Here is a 17,433-nt window from a genome sequence, read left to right on the forward strand (position 1 = left end):
CATTAACAATAGAATAAAGAAAGTACCCCATAGAATGGAAGAAAATATTTTAAAATTATATACCTAATACATGTCCAGAGTATACAGAGAATTTGTAAAACCAGACAACAACAGAAAACATATATGATTTAAAAAATGGGCAAAATGGGATACCTGGGTGGCTCAGTGGTTGAGTCTTTGGCTCAAGTCATGATCCCAGGGTCCTTGGATTGAGTCCTGCATCAGGCTCCCACAGGGAGCCTGTTTCTCCCTCTGCCTATATCTTTATCTCTGCCTCTCTGTGTGTCTCTCATGAATAAATAAATAAAATCTTTAAAAATTAATTAATTAATTAGAAGATAAAAATGGGCAAAGGATTTGAATAGATATTTCTCCAAAGAGGATCCACAAATGTCCAACAAGCACATGAAAAGATGCTCAGTATCACTAATCACTAGTGAAATGCAAATCAAAGCTATACTACCTCACACATTAGGATAGCTACTATTAAGAAAAAAAGTAAAGAAAAGAAAAGAGAACAACAAATGTTGGTAAGAATTTGGGGGAAATTAGAACCTTTGTTTACTCTTGGTGGGAATGTATGGTACATCCATTGTGGACAATGGTATGCTCATTCCTCAAAAACTTAAAAATAGAATTACCATATCACCTAGCAATTCCACTTCTGGGCATATACTCAAAAGAAATGACAGCAAGGACTCGAAAAGTTATTTGCACACCCATATTCATAGCAGCATTATTCACAAGAGCTAAAATATGGAAGCAACCCACACAACCATGGTTGGGTGAGGTAAACAAAATGTGATGTGTACATACAATGGAATAGTATTCAGCTTTAAAAAGGAGGGAAATCCTGTAACACACTATAACATGGATGAAATTAGAGGACATCGGGTCAAGTGTAATAAGCCAGTCACAAAAGAACAAACATTATATGATTCTACATAAATGAGGTACTTAAACTCATAGAGACAGAAAGTAGAATGGTGGCTTTCAGGGCAGGAAGAGGGAGAAATGAGAAGCTATTGTTTAATGTGTATAGAGCTTCCATTTTGCAAGGTGGAAAGATCTGTAGAGATGGATGGTGGTGATGGTTTCACAACACCATACATGTATCTAATATCACTGAACTATACCAAGAAATGTTTAAAATTATAAGTTTTATGTTATGTACATTTATTAAAATTCATTTTTAAAAATTCTGTAGTGCTTAAATCTCAGTTTTATTTGACCTTAGTATTGTATATATGGATTAATATGCTTGGTAGAACTCAGGGCCAGGATCACCCAGACACCTATTAGTGAGCTGGCCATCTAGGCCTCTGCTAGAGGTATCAGTCTACAAAGGATGCTAAAATATCAACAGATATATCAATGGGATATAAGGTGCCATTTAACATTGGTTTCAGCACATAATTGGTAAATAGTAAATTATAAATCATTTTATCTTGCATTGAGTAGAAGTTTTAAAAATCCCTTATTTTGAATATTAGTATGTAACAAGAAGACATTATTTGTTATTTGTTATAACGTGTTGCCTTAAGAAAAAGGAGAATCCTAGAAACGAAACTGTCTTTCCCTTAGTGTGCACAAAATCCTCAAAAATCAAAGTATTTGAAGCCCTTGAAAACAGTTTTAGGAAATAGACACAGAACACAAAATAAAGAAGCTGGAGCAGATTGAAATGACTCCAGCAGAGAAACTAAGAAACCTGTGGGAAGGAGTGAAGAGAAAGAGATGTCAGATAAGTAGTCAAAAGCCAGGAAATCTAAACACAAGATAGGAAGGGGAGAAAATGGAGACTAAGTAAATGCCATCTGGAGAATGATTTTGCTACTTCAAAGCTCAGTGCTGGGCCACGGGAACTCATCATCTCTGTCTTACAGGATCTTCAGCAAGCTCTACATTTTTCCCTGATGCTCCCAGAAAAGTCTAGTTTTGTTTGGGGATTATCCATGAGAAATTTGAAGAAAGGACATCTTCTATATGAGTGACAAACATCAGTAAAAAGGTATTCAATTTAGATTAAGTGAAACTCTAATTTTTCTCTGGTTCCAGTTTAACAGAATGTTGGGTTGAAGGGAGGGGTGATTATGACCCTGCCAAGGGCATCCTAATGTTCTGTTTGGCCTCAGGTAGATAAAAATTAGTTTACTTACCATGGGCCTATTCAAAATATTTCACTGCCAGCTCTTTCAAGGTACTAATTAAGAAATACCTACAGTTATGTTTAACTAAGCCTGAATAGCATGGGCCATGATTAAAACAGCACCCCCAGGGCAGTACAGCATGATATTTCAACTCATAAGAATGGAGTTCTTCTAGATTACCCAGGATTTTGTTGCTTCTTGGTTTCAATGTTAGATAATTAGTTGAACTGGGAATTGAGCCACATACACAGGAAGGTGGAGTCTAAAGGAAGATGTGGCCAGGATTTGCATGCAGAAAAATGACAACCCTGGTGAAGTGCCTTAGTTGGCTTCCTTTACAGTCACCCGATAGAAAAAAAAAAGCCCTGGGGAATGTGTTATAATTCTATTTTCTGAATGTTATTTTTCTCAGCCTGAGGAAGACTGATAATTCTCTCTGAAACAAGAAACAAGGTCTTGAAGAGGGTATGGAACTATTTTAAAACCATGAAATGATTGTAGAGGAGTCCCTATTGGAAATCTATGTAGAAGAAAGTTACAATATTTATGCCCCAAAAAGCCACCATCCAGAAACTATATATTATACAATGGTCATAAAGGAGAAAAACAGAGGGCTACCAATTTGGTGTGCACAAAGGAGCTACAGTTCCTGCTGCTGCTAATAATAGCTACTGTAATAGGATGCTGAGTGAAATTTTCCTAGTTGCTCCATAATTCAGCATTCAGAAAAGAGCCATAAATGAATGGAGCCAGATACAAAGATGAGATGGAAATATTTCTGGAATGATTGCCACTGGATAACTTCAACCCAGGATGTGTAATGGATGACTGAGGAGGGGTAAGGAGAAACAAAGAGAGTCATTTTTAAAAAACATTTTCAGTCCTAGGGAATAAAACACCCATGGTACCAAAGACGTTACTCTCTCCTATGATCCCCCTCACCAATTCACCCCAAAAGCCAACAGATAATAGGTAGTGGAGCTCTGAGAAAACCATCCTCAGAGGTTGAGTATGTCAAGAAAGATAGATGGGCATTTCACTCACCAGATGATGTTCACAGCATTACAAATCTATAGGGCTATCCTAATGCTTCCTGACAACATTATATTATGAGAGTTCTCTAGGAACTTGAAGTGTGTGCCCTCAGAAATGCAAACAAAGAGGACTATCTGCTTTTTGTCAAACAAGTTGATATTTGAACGTGGGAATTTTATAAGAGTAGCCCCAACCAATAGAAATAAGTATGCTGCTCCCCTCCCAGATTCCCAAACGCCCCCGGGAGACAGAAGCAAGAGGACCTCATAGTTTCGTGGCTCCTTCTGAAGAGAAAATGTTGAAAGTGGATTATCGATGAAGGCAGCCAATGAAGAGACACATATGCCCCTCTAAAAGTAGCCTTCATGTGGGACTACTTTAAATTTAAAATCTTCTACATAACAAAGGACATCATCAGCAACACAAAAAGCCAACTGAATGGGAGAAAATATTTGCAAACCATATATCTGATAAAAGGTTAATATAAAAAATATAGGACATACAACTCAATAGCAAAAATAAAATAAAATTTAAAAAATTCCACCTAAAAATTGGCAGAGGATCTGAGTATACATTCTTCTGAAGAAGATATACAGATGGTCAACAGACACATGAAAAGATGCTCACCATGATTAATCCCTAGGGAAATTCAAATCAAAACGCTAATGAGATGACCTTATATGTGTTAGAATAGTTGTTATCAAAAAGAGAACTAAAAAGTGCAGGTAAGGATGTGGATACAAGAAAACCCTGGTACACTGTTGATAGAAATGTAAATTGGTACAACCACCATGGAAGACAGTATGGAGGTTCCTCCAAGAATTAAAAATAGAACTACCTTGTGATCTAGCAATTCCACTTTGGGGTACTTATCTGAAGAAAATGAAAACACCAGGTATATGCATCCTTATGTTCATTGAAGCATTGTAATTCCAAGATATGGAAACAACCTAAGTGTCCATTCATGGATAATTCATATACACACATACTGGAATGTTTTTCAGTCATAAAAAAGAATGGAATCTTGCCACTTGCAACAATATGCATGGACCCTGAGGACATTATGCTAAGTGAAATAAGTCAGAGAGAGACAAATGCCATATGATTTCAGTTATATGTGGAATCTATAAATAAATAAATAAAACAAATAGACCTCGTGGATACAGAGAACAGATTGGTAGTTGTTAGAGTCAGAATGTGGGGTGGTGGTCAAAATTGGTGAAGGGAGTGAAGCAGTACAAACTTCCAGTATAAAATAAGTCATGGAATGTAATGCACAGCATGAAGACTATAACTGTTGATGCTGTATTGCATATTTGAAAATAAATCTTAAAAGTTCTCGTCATAGAAGGGTCCCTGCGTGGCTCAGTTGGTTAAGTATCCAACTCTTGATCTCAGTTCAGTCTTGATCTCTAGGTCATGAGTTCAGGCCTCATTTTGGGCTCCATGCTGGGTGTGGAGAATTAATGAAATAATTAATTAATTAATTGATTTTTAAAAATTCTCATCACAGGAAAAATTTCTACGACTACATATAGTAAAAGATGTTAAGTAGACTTATTGTGATGATCCTTTTGCAATACATATCAATATGAAATCACTATGCTGTCCACCTAAGACTGACATAATGTTTTATGCCAATTATACCTCAAAAAAAAAGTAGTCTTCAGTGGAAGACCGTACACTCTATACACATAATACCAGGTCTGCAGATGCCTTACGCATTAGGGGAAGGCCAGGGCAATTCTGCATCGTGTCAGCACCCTGCAGCTGCCAATGACAATTACTGGCTCATTATAACCCTTCACTCAGAGTTCAGAAGAGGGATGGCAAGGAGAAGTGAAAGAACAAGCCATGCCCGGTCTCCTCTGAAAGACTTTCACCCTTGGTTATAGCCAATGGGAAGGAGACAAAACCTTTACTGTATGAGGTTGAATTTATACACTATCCTGGACTGAATTTAGTAATCATAAACAGAAAGTTATGTAATGTTATAATGTTTTCCTCAGATGGGAGAATGTGCTTCAACTCAGCAAGCTGAAAATAGAGAATAGAAAAAAAATAATACTAATTTTTATATATTAGGCTATATTTTCTGAAAAACTCCATGTTCTAGGTGCTTTGTGTATTTCCAAAACCCTTTGAAGTGACGTTATTAGATCCATTTTTCAGACAAAGAAATTGAGGATGAGAGCAGCTTATCCAAAGTAGAGCATAAGTTAGATTCAGACTTGTGTCTGATACATAAAAATGCTGTGCTCCTTTCCATACATAACATTGTTTTCTCTGGTTTCATTGACCCAAATCACATCAATTTCTTTAATATACATATATTATCTAGCTAACTGGAAAAGATTTTAGGCATATATGTATGTATTTGAAATGTATTGCCTTTAAATTCCTTAGTACTACCAGTTACTCAAACTAAATACTGACAAAGTAATTTGTGTCAACACCCTTGCTAAATGTTCTATATTTTATCACCTTTACCCCTATGAGGTAAGGATCTGTGATAGTCAGCTCTCTGTGTCCACTTGGCTAGGCTATAGTACCCAATTGTTTAGTCAAATACTAGTCTAGATGTCTCTGTAAAAGTAGTTGTGGATGTGATTAACATTTACAATCAGTTGACTTTATGTAGAGCAAATTACTCTCCATGATATGAGTGGGCCTTAGCCAATTAGTTGTAAGACTTCAGAGCAAAACTGAGGTTTCTCAAAGTAATTCTTCCTCAAGACTGATATAGAAATCTGGCCTGTGTTTCAGGTCTGCTCGCCCTCTCTGCGAACTTCAGACTCAAGAATATAAACATCAATGCTTCAATGAATTTCCAGCCTGCCAGCTTACCCTGTGGATTTCAGACTCTCCAGCCCTCATAATCTTGTCAGCCAATTCTTTAAAATATCTCTGTCTCTCTGTCTCTCTTGTACACACATACTCTCTAGGGAAACCTGACTAATACAGTAACTTCATTTTCGATTAGCGATGAAGTTCAGAAAATTCATATTTTCCCAAAAAGCCAAATGACGCTTCCCAAGAGCTGAAGGTGGATTCTTCTCTTTGAAATCCCTTTCATAGGCTGTCAACTAATGCCTCAAATCATATTTAAGTCAGAGATAAAGCACATATTTTCTTATTTGCTCATAACCTTCCCCAAATGCATTGCTAAACATTCTTTCTCTGGAGTCAAACGATATTCTGCAGCATATAAATGGAAGGAACTCATGGACACAGGTGTCTTCCGGCCCCCACCCTTCTAAAGTTCCAAGGTTGTGTGTGGGGTTAATAACCATTATGATGAGGTGGGAGGTCCCCCCCATAGTGTCTCCATAGCAACCAGTCCAGCTACATCCAACATTAGCTGTTGAAACACAATGGGTCCGCCAAAACCTGGTATGTTGGGGAGCAGTTATGCTCAGCAATACTTATTTGCAGTCAGAGCCTTTAAATCTTTCTCTTCTGAATCTATTTTCTTACTAGGAATTTCTTTCCTTACTTCTTATCTGTTTTTCACCCTAGACCAGCCTATTCTCCATTCTGTAGTTCCTAGATATTCTATTTGATGGTTTGAATTCTGGGCCTTCACCTTGAATTGTATAACCCAAGGCAACTCACAGCAGAAGCCTTGACTGGCAACAAGTTCTGTCAAGAAAGTGTGATTCTGTACTGCATTTGCATTGTTACAGCACATTTCCACTGTTGTGCTAGGTGGCCCTCCTAATAACTTTATGCATTGGGAAGATCAGTGTCACTATCTGCATTTGACAAATGAGGACAGTGAGATTTTTTAAAGTTTAATTAGTTTTTCATATCATGTAAGTAGACAAAATACAAACTGGGGCGTGGGTCTCTTTAGGCCTTACCAGATGAACTTGCTTCTGCTAATTGGCTCTCTCTTTGTCTTGACAGGAAATATGCCACCCAGTTGGGGATTTTATTTACAGCCTCAGAAAAAGAGGCTAAAACTGATTTTTGATTTGATATAATTAGTAAAACAGGGTCACATGCTGTAATTGATTTTTCTGAACTTTTATTTTGCGTTTGGAAAAATATAGACACACATGAAAAGCACTGTAGTATCTGCAACATAGCTAAACCACTACTACTTATTTCAGAAAATACTATCAAGCAAATGCACAATTGTCAAAATACAGATTCTTCCTAGAGAATATTGTTGTCTCACTGTTCAAAAGAATCATGGGCAGGAACAAGGAGATTATACTAGAACACTAGGAATTTTGGTTTCATATTATTTCAAAGGAAAACATCTAATTACCATAAACATCAAAGTGGGTCCTTTTACTTAGAACCTCACTTACTCAACAGAAAATCTAAAATTGTTTTGCTCTTATTGTTACTTTCGTAATGAGCAACTATCATAGGCCAAGCATCATTCTAGAAGTGGTAAATAGAGAGTATAAATCAATTTCACAAAAACCTTTTGTGTAGAGCTGCAGTTTCATTCAGGGCTGAAAGTCTCCAAAACCTGTACCATTTTCACTCCACCTGCCTGTAAATGATAGATTTTCTTATGAACCAGAGTTACTTTTATGCGTTTGCATGTATCTTCATTCCTGCTTCTTCATTTATTGCTCCATGAAAACAGGAGCACCAGAAAAGAGGGGCATTTATATTTTGCTTCTCAAGTGTGAGTCTTAAGTATGTTATTCCAGGCTTTATAGAAAGAGTAGATCATGCTATGTGCAATTATTCACAAGGGGAATGACCAAGAGCATTTAGTGATAACTGGGATGCTAATATTGATAGTCACAGTAGCATTGCTGGTGTAAATGACTGGTACAATGGTGTCTTTTCTTGGATAAAAATTATTAGAGGACTCAAATGCAGCATTCGAAGGAGAGTCTTGATTCTTTTTGTGAGTTGTTTTATACGGGCTGACCAGTGCTCATCAACTGCCACACTGACAGAACTGCTGGGACCTCAACTCCTTACACCGTAGAAACAAAAGTCTCTTTTTTCTTTACCCTTTTATGAGGTGAAAACCTGGAGGGTACATATAAATTACAAGCATGGGAAACGGATTTGTGAGAAGATTCTGGAGGAAGTGTAAGGATTCCAAGTTTGAGATGTAGTTGGATATAAACTGATGCTGGAGTGTAGCAAGTGTAATGCAGAATGTGAAATAAAAAGTAACTAAAAAATATAGGAAAGAAAGGTCAGTAGCAACATATCTTCTCTATTCTTATCAGACCAGGAAAAAGTTTACATCAAACCTATTGTCCTGGGGCAACTGGACGACTCAGTCAGTTAAGCGTCTGACTTCAGCTCAGGTCATGATCCTGGGGTCCTGAGATCAAGCCCCAAGTCAAGCTCCCCACTCAGCAGGGAGTCTGCTTGTCCCTCTGTCCCTCCCCCCACTTGTTCACTCTCACTCTCTCTCTCAAACAAATAAATAAAATATTTTAAAAAAAACATATAGTCCTGGCTGCTCAAGAAAAGGATACACTTTCCTCATAAACTTGCTTTGCTTGGGGCATACCAGAAGAGAGGAAATGAAAACACTTGAAATAATGTCTGTTACAATTAATAATCTAATGAAGACTCATACATAAAATTGCATGTGGATATGTGTGTATTTATATTATGCTGTTTTGTATTGCAGAGTACATATTCTTTAATTCCTCTGAATGAAAACGCACAGCAGGCCACTCTAGGGCCTGTTTCTGCCCTGACAGATAAATCAAGTTCCTGGTCCTAATTAACATCAAAAGCCTATGGCTCAGGGGCACCTGGGTAGCTCAATCAGTTACGTGTCTGCCTTCTGCTCAGGTCATGACTCAGGGTCTCAGGATTGAGCTCCAAGTAGGACTCCCTGTTCAGCGGGGAGTTTGCTTTTCCCTCTCCCTCTGCCCTTCCCCACCACTCATGCTCTCTCTCAAATAAATAAAAATAAAATCTAAAAAAAAGAAAAAAAAAAAAAAAAAAGCCTATGGCTAAGAGGAAATCAAGCACCAAACCATATTTTTTATATTTGCAGCTCCAGCCTTTCTGCCTCATACGTCTCTGACTCTAGTTGATAGCTTTATTTTCTTATCTCCTGACCCTAGAACTAATAATTTGATACCATTTTGGGACTCTGAGGACTACTTGCATTCCCCCTTACACTGGGGCTTGCCTGACTTCTTGGATTATACTAATTGGGCCCAAACAACATCTTGCCCCAGATCTCACAATCCAAAGACATCAGAGTTTATTTTTTCTTGTATTTCATTTGTTCTAGATAGTAACAATACTTTAGCTGGCTGGCTGGCTATAAAGGACAAGTTAAAAAACTAAAATCACAGGCTTTATTTATACAAGCCAGCTCATTTTTAAAGTAGTGTGCTACAATGAAAAGAAAGGAGGCTTTGGGGATCAGAGATACCTAGGTTCAAATTCAATTTCTATCATTCTAGGAGAACTTTTGCTTCTAAATTACAAAAACGATCGTTTGAAAGTCATTTTGAAAGCCATGTTGCAAATGGAAAATCACAAAGGAAAAGACGAATAGATTTGACTATGTAAAAATCTGAAGAGAAAGAGAAGTTCCATAGAAATACTAAAAATGAAAGTAAAGGGCAAATGGAAATTGGGAATAAATATCCAGCACACACATTGACTTTTGAGAAGTTATTATATTAAGCATGTGAGGAATCCTTAAAGATTAGCAAGGAAACCTCTAACACTCCGGTAGATACATAAATTGACAAATCGTGATGGGACTATCATAAGGAGAACAATGCAAATGATCAATAAGCATGAAAAAGAAAGAGTTGAAAAATAATTAAAGGATAAAATTGAGCATAACAATGAGATCCCACTATCACCTATAAAATCAGATTTTTTTTAAATGGGTACTTTTTGGTCATGCTATGAGTAGACAATTATTTCTTTGCATGGCTAGTTCAGCTGTCATTTGGATTTTTCAGTCACTTCCTTCCTCCAAGAGCTCTCTGATCATGTCACAAATGTCTTCATTATATCCTACCACCTGCTTTAGCTTTTCTTCATAGAACTAACTTATCACTCTCTAGCATTATCTTATATTTGCTGCTAGTTATCATTGCTTTCCCACTGAAATATAAGAAACCTGAGAATAATACCCTGCTCTGCCTTTTCCCCCCAACGTCTAGAAAGAGTTTCCATTGTTTTGTACAACTCAATAAACATATCCTGAATGAAAGGCTGAAAGGAGTGCATATTTTACACTTATGGGTCACAGCTCTGCAATATATCAAAAGCTTTCAAAATGGTCTTCCTTTTGACTCAGTAATCCCACTTCCACAGATTTATCGCCAGAAAATAATCAGAAATACTCATTGGGATTTATGTGCAATGATAGTCATTTTAGTATTATTTATAATAGCAAAAAAATGAGAAAATAATATAAATGTCCAAAAATACAGAAGTAGGTAAATAAATTATGGTGCATATCTAGTATATAAAATTATGAAATCATCAAAAGTTATGCTATTGAACATTATTTTATGACCTAAAGAATTTTAAATACTGAGAGAAAATAGTACATCAAAGTTTATAGAGAGAATAATCCCAATTTTGCTAATATATGTATGTAAATAAAGATATCCTACATACATCATAAGTCACAGTCCTTTCAGCTCATGATTTCCTTGACACCAAATTACAATTGACCAAGTGCTCATCTAAGGTTACTGAAAGAGTCCTTGTATTTTATCATGTTCATTTCCCCAGGCAGCTGGATTGCCTGGTACATTGTCCCATGTTTTATACCATCCTACCTATCACTATCTCAAGCAGCTCCCTTATTTTTTCCAAGGCACCAGTCTTACAAGACTCAAATTATTTCCTTTATACAAGTATGGGCCAAACATGGGATGAACCCTTGCTTTTGGATGGCTTGGTAGTCACTTCCTATAATATTTAATGAGAAGATACACCAGGAATATTGGAATGGAAGTACGATACAGAAAATAACCTATAAATACCTATCATAGGGTTATCTCTAGACTGACTATAAGAGAACTGGATACATTTATGGAGAAATGTTCTTGTGAGATAAATTTGTAGGAGACAGAATTGAGAATGACAAAATTGGGCAGAGGGAAAAGTTGTCCCAAATTGAGATAAGGGGCTGGGGCCTGTGATTCTCCATATCAACTGGTCTTTGACTATGAGCCACACCCTAGGAGAAGGCACATTCCAAGGCAGTTCCTTGTGGCAGAAGGTCATATGCAGTGACAGTCCGTGAATCTTCAGCAATAAAATTTCCGGTAGCTGTGGGGATGTGGTGGAGCTTAAGAGAGAACCTGGGTGGAGCCTCATTATATTAGTGTTTAGGGCGCTGCTGTAACAAAATACCACAGATCGTGTGGTTAAAACAATAGAGTGTATTAAAGGCCCAGAGGCCAGAATTTTAAGATCAAGTTTCTAGCCATTTGGTTTCTGGTGACAGCGCTCATCCTTGCCTCTTTCTCATCGTGTATTCAAATGGTCTTTCCTTGGGCCTTTTACCGTATGACAGAAAAAGCAAGCTCTCTGATTTTGAGAAAACATGGTGATCATTTTTTCTTTATTTTAATAAATTTATTTTTTATTGGTGTTCAATTTACCAACATACAGAATAACACCCAGTGCTCATCCCGTCAAGTGCCCCCCCCCAGTGAATGTCACCCATTCACCCCCACCCCCCGCCCTCCTCCCCTTCCACCACCCCTAGTTCGCCTCCCAGAGTTAGGAGTCTCTATGCTCTGTCTTCCTTTCTGATATTTCCCACACATTTCTTCGCCCTTCCCTTCTATTCCCTTTCACTATTATTTATATTCCCCAAATGAATGAGAAAATACACTGTCCTTCTCCGATTGACTTACTTCACTCAGCATAATACCCTCCAGTTCCATCCACGTTGAAGCAAATGGTGGGTATTTGTCGTTTCTAATGGCTGAGGAATATTCCATTGTATACATAGACCACATCTTCTTTATCCATTCATCTTTCGATGGACACCGAGGCTCCTTCCACAGTTTGGCTATTGTGGACATTGCTGCTAGAAACATCGGGGTGCAGGTGTCCCGACGTTTCATTGCATCTGTATCTTTGGGGTAAATCCCCACAGTGCAATTGCTGGGTCGTAGGGCAGGTCTATTTTTAACTCTTTGAGGAACCTCCACACAGTTTTCCACATTGGCTGTACCATTTCACATTCCCATCAACAGTGCAAGAGGGTTCCCTTTTCTCCGCATCCTTTCCAACATTTGTGGTTTCCTGCCTTATTAATTTTCCCCATCCTCACTGGTGTGAGGTAGTATCTCATTGTGGTTTTGATTTGTATTTCCCTGATGGCAAGTGATGCGGAGCATTTTCTCATGTGCATGTTGGCCATATCTATGTCTTCCTCTGTGAGATTTCTCTTCATGTCCTTTGCCCATTTCATGATTGGATTGTTTGTTTCTTTGGTGTTGAGTTTAAGAAGTTCTTTATAGATCTTGGAAACTAGCCCTTTATCTGATATGTCATTTGCAAATATCTTCTCCCATTCTATAGGTTGTCTTTTAGTTTTGTTGACTGTATCCTTTGCTGTGCAAAAGCTTCTTATCTTGATGAAGTCCCAATAGTTCATTTTTGTTTTTGTTTCTTTTGCCTTCGTGGATGTATCTTGCAAGAAGTGACTGTGGCCGAGTTCAAGAAGGGTGTTGCCTGTGTTCTCCTCTAGGATTTTGATGGACTCTTGTCTCACATTTAGATCTTTCATCCATTTTGAGTTTATCTTTGTGTATGGTGAAAGGGAGTGGTCTAGTTTCATTCTTCTGCATGTGGATGTCCAATTTTCCCAGCACATGGTGATCATTCTTAAATCCAATCCTGGATACTCATTTTCCACCAGGGAAACTGCAAGTACAGAGTCTGTCAGTCATGCACTGGTGAGCAAGTACTATAATATCCTATATGACGAACTACTCGAAAACTCAGTAGCTTAAAGCAACAATCATGTGTCTTCAGGTTGGCTGATCTAGATTTTCAGAAAATTAGTTGCAGACAATTTATTGGGGCCATGATTTGCCTGTGTCCTAAGAAGAACAAGGGAGGCAAGACTGAGCCAAGAGAGAAGCTGATGTAAGCTGTGTCTGCTGAGCTTGATCTTAAGCTACAGATCAAATCAGGATTGTTCCACATACTCCTCATCCTCTTTGAAACAATGGACTAGCTGAGCCATGTCTCCACAGAGAGATGGCAAAGGTGAAAGAGAATATAACTGTATTTGTCCAGTGTGCATGGAACATTAATAATAAAAATACTCAATAGCTTACTACCTGAATTTTGTTTTCTCTTAAGCTTTTTTTTTCCCTTCTTGTTCCTGGATTATTTCCTATATGTGTTTATGATCTTAATCCCTCTAATAAACAATCTGGTTCATCTGCCACAGGAGGTCCCTAGGGCAGCATTTTCCTCTGATTCATATTCACCTACCTGCTAAGTGTCAATTTACTCCTCCTTATTTTCCCCTCTAACCCTGAGAGATGTTTCATTCCTTCCTATAGGGCTAACAATGTACTTAAAACCACATTCCTGTTATTTATCCAGCATATGTAGGTTTTTCAGGGAATAGAAGACCATTCAGAATCCCTAGATCATCATCTTACTGAAAGGCAAATCTCCTTTTTACTATCCTCTTAAGGTTTCTATTAGAGAGGCCTTTGAGATAAGCAATGTGTGATGCCAGAGCTGGAAATAACATTCCTTGGAATTTCAGAGACAGAAACAGCAACATGTGTAGATTGTCCTATAGACCTGCATGTGGGGTGGTACAGAATCTCAGTGTTACAGGATTGCAGGGTTCTTGTCTCACAGAGTCGAAGAATGAATCTCTTGGACACAAAGGGGTGAAGTGAAGTGAAAGTTTATTAAGGGGAGATGAGAACAGAAAGGAAAGAAAAAACTCTTTAAAGTGAGCCGGGTCCCAAATGGGTTGCCACTGAGGGTTTTTAGGGTCAGTCTTTTATTGAGAACTTGACCAGGGAGCTTGTGGCCTTGAGATTCTTGTGCTGTCTTGGTTTGAGCAAGGACTATTAATAACACCCTTCATGACTTACTTTGAGGTTTGGCCATTTTCTGTGATTACATTGTAAGCTGCCAAAGAAAAATACTCCCTAAAAGGCAGGGCCAGGTGGTCTGGTCTATTCCCTTATCACTTGTTCACTGTGACTTAGTACTTTTGCCTACCAGGAATAGTCTCAGAGCCTAGTCAGGGGCCCCCTACCTTTCCCTGCCTAAACCTTAACCCTTTCCTTACTCAGGCTCTACAGGGTAGCTAGAATTACTGTAGTGTGATGTGCTACCTGGCCGCTACCTGCACTGTCAGCTGTGTATACACCAGCACCTCCAAAGGTGTGATCAGAGATGGGAGAGCCAGCCTTCTGGATGCAGCTGTATGACAGACAGACTGCACATTCTACCACCTGACAGGACACATTGCCTTAAATGCTCAGTGGCATCAGATTGTCATGGAGCTCTGTAGGAAACCGTTCTCAATCTGTAGTCCTTCTGCTGGATCCTGTTTCATCTCTGTCATTTATATTTATTTTAAGTATATAGATTTAAATTTGCCACCTCAATGTGTTTACATTTTATTTTACTTTAGTTTTTTTATTTTCTTTTTCCTCTCTTCCTATATACTAGTGTACATATCACATTTTCTTCTGTTTTGAAAATTGTTTTGGGGGCGCCTGGGTGGCTCAGTTGGTTGAGCATTTGCTTTTGGCTTGGGTCGTCATCCCATGGGTCTCTGCTTAGCAGTAAGTCTGCTTCTGCCTCTGCCACTTCCCTCCATTTATACTGTGTTTCTCTCTGGCTCTCTCTCTCAAATAAATAAATAAAATCTTAAAAAAAAAAAGAAAAAGAAAATTGTTTTAATTTTTCTGTTGCTTTTACTAACTAATTAAATCAACACCTTTTTTTTTTTTCTTTCATAATCTTATTGACTTCTAGGTTATTTATGTCTTCCCTATACTGCTACCTCCTTCTTGACTTCTTCACCCAATCTCACTGGCATGTGATCCTCAGCCACAATTTATTCTTATATTAGTATGCCTGTTTTTTTACAGCTTTATTGAGTTATAAATGACATACTATAAACTGCACATATTTAAAGTATACCATTTGATGTTTAAATATATATATATGCACCTTGAAAAATGTTTCACTTTAAAAATATATACAATAAATTTAATAAATTATTTGCCATCTCAGTTTTATTTCTCCTAGATTTGACTTTTTCCTTCTAGTTCCTAGACTGCTTCTTCTATGAGAACTTTCAAAGTAAATTATTTTGTAATAAACTTTCTCAAGTGCCTATGACCTTAATATCTTTCACTTTAAAGCAATAATTTAGTTTGATCTGAAATTCCAAATTTGAAGTCCTCATCCCATCTTTCTGAAAGTGTTTATTGTCTTTTTGCATTTGGTAATTCTTTTGAAAACTCTAAGGTTAACTCAGTCTGAATTGTATTCCTTATAAACAATCTTCTTCCATTCATAGAACATATTAGAATCGTTGCTTAATGTTTAATCTTCCAATATTTAAATATAATGTGTCAGCTATGAATATCAGTTCTTACTTACTTGTTTGGCTCTTTAGCATCTCTGTCAAATGAAGTTCTCTATTTTTAAACAATTCTAAAATTTTCTGTGATTATATTTTTAAAAATACTTCCTCCCCTCCATTTATTTTTTTTCTCAGCACTTAAAAATCCTATTATAACAGATGTTGAGACTTCTAATTCTTTATTTCTTATTTCAGTGTTTCAGTCTTTATTTCCATCTCTTTATCCCTTCCTGGTGCCTTCAAGAGAGTTCTAAAATGTCATATTCAGACTCACTATCCACTCCTTGGATTTATCCTTGTAGTTCTTCTACTCATCCACTGAGTTCATTTTATCAGCCACCATGTCTCCATACCTAATGCTACATACAACTATCTAGTTTCTATTACATCCTATGTGCTGTGGTTCTAATGTTGGCAAAGGTGACTGGTTAGAGGAGGTGAAGTGGCCTTTGAGCTCCTGGGTCTCCAAATCTAGAGTATTTGTTTCAAGATGTGATATAGATCCCAAACTCCTGGGCTTTGGGCCTGATGCCATAAACAAATGGAACTTTGGGGTGCTTTATGGGAGAGGTGAGGGTAATACATAATTTTGTTCAAGTGGGTAGATAATGGTACATTGAATCAATCCCTCAACTCTTTACTTATTCCTTTAAAAGAATTAAAATCAGGTCTTTGGGGTGGCTTCATGGTGAACAGATTTGTCTTCTCCACCCCTTGAGTTGCTTGCACAGTGGAATATTAGTGGTTGTGACATGAGCACAGTGTTATAGGTACGTGCACATTTGGGTGGACCCTTGCACTTCAGTGATCCTTAACACTATGTCTTTGGAACTGTAGCTTCCAAAGAGAATATGGAGAGATGTAAAGAAGACCAGAGGCTAATTCCAGTTGAACCACAGACACGTTACAACTAATAAAAATTTAAATTGTCATGGTAAGCCACTGAATGAGGAATCTATTTGTAGCAGCATTATTAAGCAATAGCTGACAAATACACAGAGTGTGCACCACTGGTTATTTCTCAAAACTGTGTGTTCAGGATTAATGTGGATAATATCTTCTCTCATTTTTTAAAAGAGATTTATTTCATTCATTTTACATTGTTGTGCTGTTATTCATAGCCCTTAGGATATCCTCCCGTGCTTCACCAGAAGGGCTGCACTTTTCCAAGAGCTCCTTTCCCTGGTTGAACTTACTCAACTCCCAGGGCTGCAGAAAGTGGCATTACTGAGATAGGCAGCAGATGGAATCTGTTGGGAATCATTCTCCTGGCCTTCCAAGCTTGACCCTACTCTGACATGATCCTCCAGCCTGTGAGAAAAGTTGGACTATATGGGATATGATGCAGGCAAAAAGTGCAAGCATGCTAGTATTGAAGGGGTCAAAAAGTAAATTTAGGAAGCTTTCTAGCATCTTGTTCCCCTAGAGGAATTTTCTGCCTGCATTGTCCACACGTGCTGGGACACAGCAGTGCCTGATATTTTTCTCAGGAAAAGCACATTTCCCAATTAATTTTCTCTTTGTGCCTGACAAGTTTATATATGTATAAAATATGTTTTCAGTTTTGACTCTTTGTGTAATTTGTTATCTTAAATAGTGAGGACTTAATTTGAAAGCCATAAAGTATCCTCCAATCATCCTAAAATATCAATAATGACTGAATAGTCA

General features: G+C 37.6%; 1 long non-coding RNA gene across 9 annotated transcripts in view; it reads left to right on the forward strand.

The window, feature by feature from the left end:
• Nucleotides 1-17,433, forward strand: part of LOC111091138 — an 80,342-nt gene that overhangs the window by 5,141 nt on the left and 57,768 nt on the right. For 5 of the 9 annotated variants that reach the window (XR_005374060.1, XR_005374062.1, XR_005374061.1 and 2 more), the window contains exons 2-3: nucleotides 1,887-2,011; nucleotides 5,952-6,578. This is a non-coding gene — a long non-coding RNA (uncharacterized LOC111091138). Of the gene's footprint in view, nucleotides 1-1,886; nucleotides 2,012-5,951; nucleotides 7,001-7,094; nucleotides 7,199-8,395; nucleotides 9,001-13,163; nucleotides 13,457-17,433 lie in introns of those variants that run through there. The other 4 variants (XR_005374063.1, XR_005374057.1, XR_005374059.1 and 1 more) reach the window with 4 other exon arrangements.

The sequence above is a fragment of the Canis lupus genome, chromosome 19, assembly GCF_011100685.1.
Source record: "Canis lupus familiaris isolate Mischka breed German Shepherd chromosome 19, alternate assembly UU_Cfam_GSD_1.0, whole genome shotgun sequence".
NCBI lineage: Eukaryota > Metazoa > Chordata > Mammalia > Carnivora > Canidae > Canis > Canis lupus.